This window comes from Echinops telfairi, unplaced genomic scaffold (assembly GCF_000313985.2).
Source record: "Echinops telfairi isolate 266 unplaced genomic scaffold, ASM31398v2 ScPeMD7_31;HRSCAF=116, whole genome shotgun sequence".
In the NCBI taxonomy this organism is placed as follows: domain Eukaryota; kingdom Metazoa; phylum Chordata; class Mammalia; order Afrosoricida; family Tenrecidae; genus Echinops; species Echinops telfairi.
The window spans coordinates 45,401,281-45,408,827 of NW_022103928.1; positions in this window are offsets into that span (position 1 = coordinate 45,401,281).

The window sequence follows — 7,547 nt, forward strand, 5'->3', positions numbered from 1 at the left end:
ATGAGTGTTTTCCAGTTGAGTCTGATGGGGTGCCACACTCTGTCTCCAATGTCTATTTTTGGTATTCCCCAGGGATTGCATCACTCTGCTCCCCATGTTGCTCACTGCATACCCTCAGTGCCTCACCCCAGCGTGATGGAGCCAGACCGTGCACTGTTCCCACACTGTGTCTCCAGTGCTGTCCCCCGCAGCACCATGGTTCAGTGAGGAATGCCATGTCCTGCGGTGTGGCCAGCCCTATGGTCCTCCCTGTGCATTCTCTGCTCTTAGCAGGAGCATCGTCCTTGGGGCTTGGTGGGCCAGGATGTCCTCTCCACCCTCTCCATCCCTTTGCGCTTCTCCCATGTGCTCTAATCCAACTCACCCATCTCCCCAAGCTGTAGCCTCAATGCTGTCCTCTGAAGTGCATTCTTCTGAAGGGTGGGGTGGAGGTGTCCACATAATTGGGATTGAGGCCAGCCTTGCACACCTCTCTATTGGTTCCCTGGTACATGCCGGTATGTTGTATTCATGTCTTGGTGCATTGCATTGAAGCCTGGTCTCTCTCTTCCTCTCCTGTGGAAATATAAACAATACTCTCCCCTTGGGGGGGTTAGTGCCCTGCTTCCTCACTGCCATGCCTTTTTTTTCCTTCTTTTTCTTCTCTTCCTTCCCCCCTCTTATTTAGTTGGCTGCCGTATGTATCCCTGGATTGGGTTCTAAGGAGCATTCTGGCTGTACTTCTTCCAAGACAGATGGGTTTGTTCTTTCGGTAGGCCAGGGCTCTTTCAACCTTCTTTGCCAAGACTGTCATTCAAATGCATCCACACTTCCTCGGTCCTCCTTATTCAAGGTACAACATTCACGTGCATGTGACGCAAAAGAAAATACCATGGCTTGGGTCAGGCTCACCTTAGTCCTCAAAGTAACATCCTTGCTTTTCAACACTTTAAAGAGGTCTTGTGCAGCAGATTTACCCAAAGTAACACATTTTTAAAAAATCTCTTCTTTGCTGCTTCCATGAGCTTTGTGGATCCAAGAAAGATAAAAATCTTTGACCATGTCAGCCTTTTCTCCATTTATCATGATGTTACCTACTGGTCTAGTTGGGGGATTTTGGTTTTGTTCACATTGAGTAGTAATCCATACGGAAGGCTGCAGTCCTTGCCGTTCATCAGCAAGTACTTCAAGTCTTCCTCACTCTCAGTAGACAAAGCAGGACCATCTGCATAACACAGGCTGTTAATAAGCCTTACTCCAATCACGATATTGCAATCTTCCTCATATAATCCAGTTCCTCTGATTAGTTTCTCAGCATACAGATAAGTATAGTGAGAGGATACAATCCCTTCTTGATTTTTCTTTTTTACTTTTATTGGGGGCTTTTACATCTCATCACAATCCATACATTCATCCAGTGTGTCAAGCACGTTTATATATATGCCGCCATCATCATTTTCAAAGCATTCTCTTACCACTTGAGCCCCTGATATCAGCCCCTTCTTGATATTTGAACCACACACTATTATTCCCTTTTCTGTTTGCACAACTGTCTCTTAATTCATGTACTAGTTCTGAATGAGAACAATGAAGTGTTGTGGATTTCCTATTCTTTTATGGTCCAACTATGTATGGACCATAGTTGTTATGGTCCACACAATCAAATACCTTTGCATAGTCAATAAAACACAAGCAAACGTCTTACTGGTATTCTCTACTTTCAGTCAAGATGTATCTGACATCAGCAATGATACCCTTGTTCCTTGTCCTCTTCTGAATCAGGCCTGAGCCTCTTATTGCTTCCTGTCAATAAACTACTGCAAAGTATAACAATGCACTATAGTTGGGTGATCTTTAGCAAAATTATACTTGCATGTGATATTAATGATACTGTTCTGTAATTTGAGCATTCTATTGGGTCACCTTACTTTGGAATGGGTACAAATATGGATCTCCCCCAGTCTGTTGGCCAGGTGGCTGTCTTCCCTATTTCTTGGTGTCAAAGAATGAATACTTCCAGTGCTTCCCCAGCCTGTTGATTCAATTAGTATTCTATCAATTCCTGGGGTCTTGTTGTTGGCTAATGCCTTCAGTGCAGCTTGGATTTCTCCCTTCAAGACCATTGCTTCTTGATCATATGCTACTTAAAAAATGAACTGGGATTAATAACTATATCAAATCATTCCATATTTCAATCACATCCATCAGAATTGTACACTTGCTCCCACAGTTTCCAAACATTGTTTTTCTATATGGACCCCTTGATATCATCACCCCTTCACTCCACCACCACCTCCATGTCCCCGTCCCCCCCAAATCCTTATTCCACTTGCTGACTCTATAGGTTCATCAGTCCTGGTTTTCATAACCCCCAAAATGAAAACCATATACTGCAACTTCAAAAGGGTGGCCCCCATGACATAGCATTCCAAGACACCCCCAAATATGTACAATAAAAAACCAAACCAAATAATACAACCCCCCCAAATATAAGATTTTAGAAACTAGATCAGGTCCAGCATGCACCCTAGGGGGAATCTGCTGACAAGTTTTAACTGTTCAAGGCAGGCTTCTGCCTTTGGCCTTCTGTACTCAACTTATCAATGTACTCCGTTTAGTGACCACTTCCTCCTATCCCTCAATTGTGGACAGAGGGAGTTCACCGGGGGTTGATTTCCTATAGAGTTGATGTCAATGAGTTCTTTTTGGCACAGGGACTCAATGTCTTCTTTCCATCTTCTTTGATGCTTTCTGCATCATTCAGTATTTTGCCCATAGAATCAATCTTTCAAAATTGCAACTCAAAGTTTGATTTTTTTCTTTAGTTCTTTCAGTTTAAGATATGCTGATCACGTTCTTCCTTGCTGTTTTTCTAACTCTAAGTTTTTGCACATTTCATTATAGTACTTCCCTTTGTCTTCTTGAACTGTCCCTTGTAATTTTCTGCTCAGCTGTTTTGCTTCTTTGTTTTCCATTTGCTTTAGCTAGTCTACACGTTTCGGAGTCTCTTCTAGCATCCATTTTTATCCTTTTCTTTTCCATATCTTTTGAATGACATTTTTCTTTCTTCATGCATGATGTTCTTGATGTCCTCCCAGACCCCATCAGGTCTTCTGTTGTTTTTGAGATGTCAAAGTTGTTTTTGAGATGTTCTCAAATTCCAGCTGGGGGCATTCTCCAGGTTGTATTTTGGCTCTCGTGGACCTGTTTTAATTGTCTTCAGTTTCAAACTGGACTTACCTGTGAGCCATTGACGGCCTGTTCCACAGCTGGCCCTTGTCTTAGCTGCTGATAGCGCGCAGCTCCACTGTCTCTTTCCACAGATGTAGTCAATTTAATTTTAGTCCCGTGTATTCTGGACTGAATACCTTTTGTGTTGTCAAAAAAAGTATTTGCTGAGAAGGAGTCGTTGGTCTGGCGAAACTATACCATGGGATCTCCAGCTTGGTGTCCATCACCACGGCCATAGTTTTGAACTACTGCTCCTTCCTCGTTGTTCCACCTTTTTCATTCCGGTCACCAGTATAAGTATCAGTGCATCGTGATTGCATGTCTGATCAATTTCAGACTGAAGATGCTGGTCAAATTCTTCAATTGTCTGCATCACCATCTTTAATGGCTGGTGCATCAATTTGAATAATAGTTGTATTGACTGGACTTCCTTGTATGCGGATAGATATTATCCTATCACACTCAGCATTGGACTTCAAGATTGATCTTGAGATGTCCTTATTGATGATGAATGCAATGATATTCCTCTTGAATCTGTCATTCCTGGTACACCGTATGGCTGCCTGGCTCAAAATGGCCCATACCCGTCCATCTCAGCTCTCCAAACACCTGGGATATTGATCCTTGTGTGTTTCACTTAGTCTTTAATGACTTCCAGTTTTCCGAGATTCATCCTTCATCTATACCGTGTTCCAATTAGTAGTAGATGTTTTCAGCTGTTTCTTCTCATTCTGAGTTACGCCTCCTTAGCAACGAAAGTCTTGGAGGTTTTAGTTCATCCACATCATTATGGTCCACTCTGCTCCGAGAAGACAGTTTTTCAATTCGAGTTACAATTTGAGAACCTTCCAGGCTGCAGGGCTCATCATCTGGCCTGATCTGCTGCACTTCATGAGGCTTCCAGAATCTGACAGTGCTCCTCTTCAGTCCATCTGAAGTGGACAGCTTGTCCTCTGCTGTCCATTCTTAGCCTGGACGCTCTGCAGAAACCTGTTCACGTTGGGTGACCCTGCTGCTATTTGAAAATGCCAGTGACATAGCTTCCACATCATAGCAACACACAAGCCACCACAAGTGTGACAGACGGACAGACAAGTGGTGGGTTAGAAGTTAGAAGCCTTGAGATTAATTTTTTGGGTCAGGCTTAGCCAAGGACTCTATCTGTTGAGTGAGGTGGTTCCACTTAGTTCCTACTGCATGCCCACTGGAGCTTGGTGCTCTGTCTATTAGGTTGTTTAATTTTCATAACACCTCAGATAAGTGGGCATTGTGATTCTATTTGAGGAGAATTAAGGCACGGTCAAGCTCAATGACTGGCCAGAGGTCATTCAGCTCATAGATGCAGGGTCTATGTAACTCTGAAGCCAGCATAGGGACTCAGAGACACAATTTTATGAACACATCGGCTGCTGGCTGCAGATGTTGGGTTCAGACCTGGGCCTTGGCGCCTGAGCAGCAGGTAGGGATGCAGTGGGTGAGGAGGGCAGCCCAGTTAGAGACGGTGCATTGAGACTTCCCCTGATTCTCATTCCTAGTCTGTTTAGGCCCTCCCACAACTCACTTCTCTGCCAGCCTGGTGCTAATGAGTAGCACCATAAACGAGCTGGACCTGTGACCTTGGAGCAATCTCTTGGACTGATGAAGATCAAGTTCTGGAGAGTGTCTGCTCAGCACAGAAGGCTGGCTGGACCTTCCATAGAAGGTCCCAGCCCCTAGGTGGCTACCTCCCTGTGTTAGTTTGGGTAGACTAGAGAAACACATTCATAAACATGCATATGTGTATAAGAAAGAGCTTTATATACAAGAGCAATTGAATTTTGAGAAAACATCCCAGCCCAGTCCAGATCAAGTCCATAAGTCTGATATTAGCCCATATGTCCGATACCAATCTATAAAGTCCTCTTCAGACTCACAAAACACATGCAATGACGCCGAATGCAGGGAGATCACAGGGCAGTGGGTGGGAAGTCTTGTGGATCCAGTGTCATCGTAAGCATCTCAGTGCTGGCAGGGGTCTCCACGTGGCTTCTTCAGCTCCTAGAGCTCTGACTGCATCAGGGTAGGCTCATGTGGCTTCTCCTCAGGGATGCCTTGCAGGGAGTGAACGGAGAGAGAGTATCTCCAGCCTCCAATGAGGAATACTGGAATTCTCAGAATCCTCAGGGGAAGGCGATGCCCACACAGAGGCCTCATTGGCTATTACCTGATTGACAGGTTAGACTCCACCCCTTCACTCATAATCCTCTCAAATTGACAAACGATTCTATAATGGCCACATTCCCAATCTCCACTACATCTCTGGGATGTGGGGGTCCTTGGGTAAGTTGGGGAGGAGTGGGTGGAGCTCCACCTTTTGTAAACTCTGTAGCTCAAGAGGTAGCTAGGAGCACGAGCTCCATCTCAGGCTATTTCCCCACGAGCACTCCTGTTCACTGGGCATTGGAATCTACTTGGGGGCGGTGAGCCTGGGACACAGGGTGGGTCAGCAACATCATGGTCCTCAGGAAGAGAGAAGGACAACAGGTCAGAAGCCACTCTGCATCCCAGGCAGGTTTGGAGATCAAACAAAAGGGATTGCTTTCTCCAGGAGCCTGAGGCAAACTCTAGAACATTTGCTCCTTAAGGGTAGAGAAGTACTTATTATTTAGCAGGGTGTTTGAATAGTGCCAACCCCAGGCATGCGCTCAATAAATGATTTTGGATGAATGAAAGCATTGTTCTACTCACTAGGACAGTGACCTTGGGCTAGACCAGGTAAGTGCTGGCCGTAGAAGTGAGGCTAGAGAAGGCCTGGCATGGCTGATGGGAGAAGAGGCCATCTTCCATGGCTGCACCCTGGCCCTCTATGTGCCTGCCTTGCTCATCCTCAGGCCTACTCTGCCCTGTACTGCCCTTGCACCCCATATCCTCCACATGCTGGGCCCCCCATAGTCACAGGAGCTTTGATGGGGAGAGGGGAGCAGGGGCAAGCCATTGAGTGCAATCTCTTCTCTTCATGGAGGAGTTAGGCACCCAGTTCTTAGGGGGCCCCGAGGCAGAGGCTGGCCCACCCCAGGGCTCTCTTCTGCCAGAAGACTGGGAGGAAGCGGGAAGGGACCATGGTGGGAGAGGAGAGAGGACCCATGGAAGACCTGGATCAGAGCCTAGGGACTCAGTAGTCAGAGGTGGAGTGGGAACCTAAGGAGAGACAGGCTGCATGCCCTTCCCCACCCAAACTACATGTTAGAAATAGGGTAAGGATGGGTGGGGTGGGTAGACCCTTTTTCTTTAGATGTGCTGCTCCCAGCTGCACCTCCATTTGTAAAGCACTGCCTCTCTCCACTAGTCAGGGCTCTTGTCCCTGCTCAGCCCAGCGGGGGAAGCCCCCTGACAATAATGATGACTGGCATGCATTGAGTCTATCCTTTGTGGCGAGCATCGCTCCAACACCTGAAGCCATTCAGGTGACTGAAGTCACTTGCCGGCGCTATAGGGCAATGCCACAGAATGTGCTTCCAGTAAAAGCAGCAAAGGTCGATTGCTGTCTGTCAGTATAGTTTTGAGGGTTTTGGTTTTCTTTACATTGTGCTGTAATCCATACTGAAGGCTGTCATCCCTGATAATCATCAGCAAGTGCTTCACGCCCTCCTCACTCTCAGCAAGCAGGTTGTGTCCTCTGCAGATCACAGGTTTTTAATAATCCTCCCTACACTCCTGATGCCACATTCTTCCTAATATAATCCAGCTTTTCAGAATATTTGCTCAATATATGGATTGAATAAATATGACAAAACAATATAACCTTGATGCACACCTTTCCTGATTTAAAAAAAATGCTTATGTGATAGCCTTTTGAACTATGTACAGATTCTACACAAGGACAATGAAGTATTTTGGAATTCCCATTCTTCTCAAAACCATCCATAGTTTGTTGTGATCCACTTAGTTGAATGACTTTGCATAATCAACAAAAACCAAAGTAAACATCTTTCTAATATTTTCAGCTTTCAGCCAAGATTCATGTGATGTCAGCAATGATATTTGCATTAGGCAGAGTTCTCTAGAGAAATAAAACCGGGACACTTATGATTACATACGTATAAGAGGATAGGTTTATACAGCAAGAAGGAATATAACAGCCAATTAGTCCACACAGCAGTACAGAAGGCTCAGTTCAATTCACTTCTATGGAACAGTTAATGCACTTCAAGTCCTTCAACTCACATGGGCTGCTGGGTACAATGTCTAGGAAGCATGCAGCAGAGTCCTCCCTTGGACAAGGCAGGCACAGTATGCCCACAGGCAGCAAACAGCAGGTTGGATCACCAACAGTCTAAGCTTGAGAGCTTAGAGAAGCA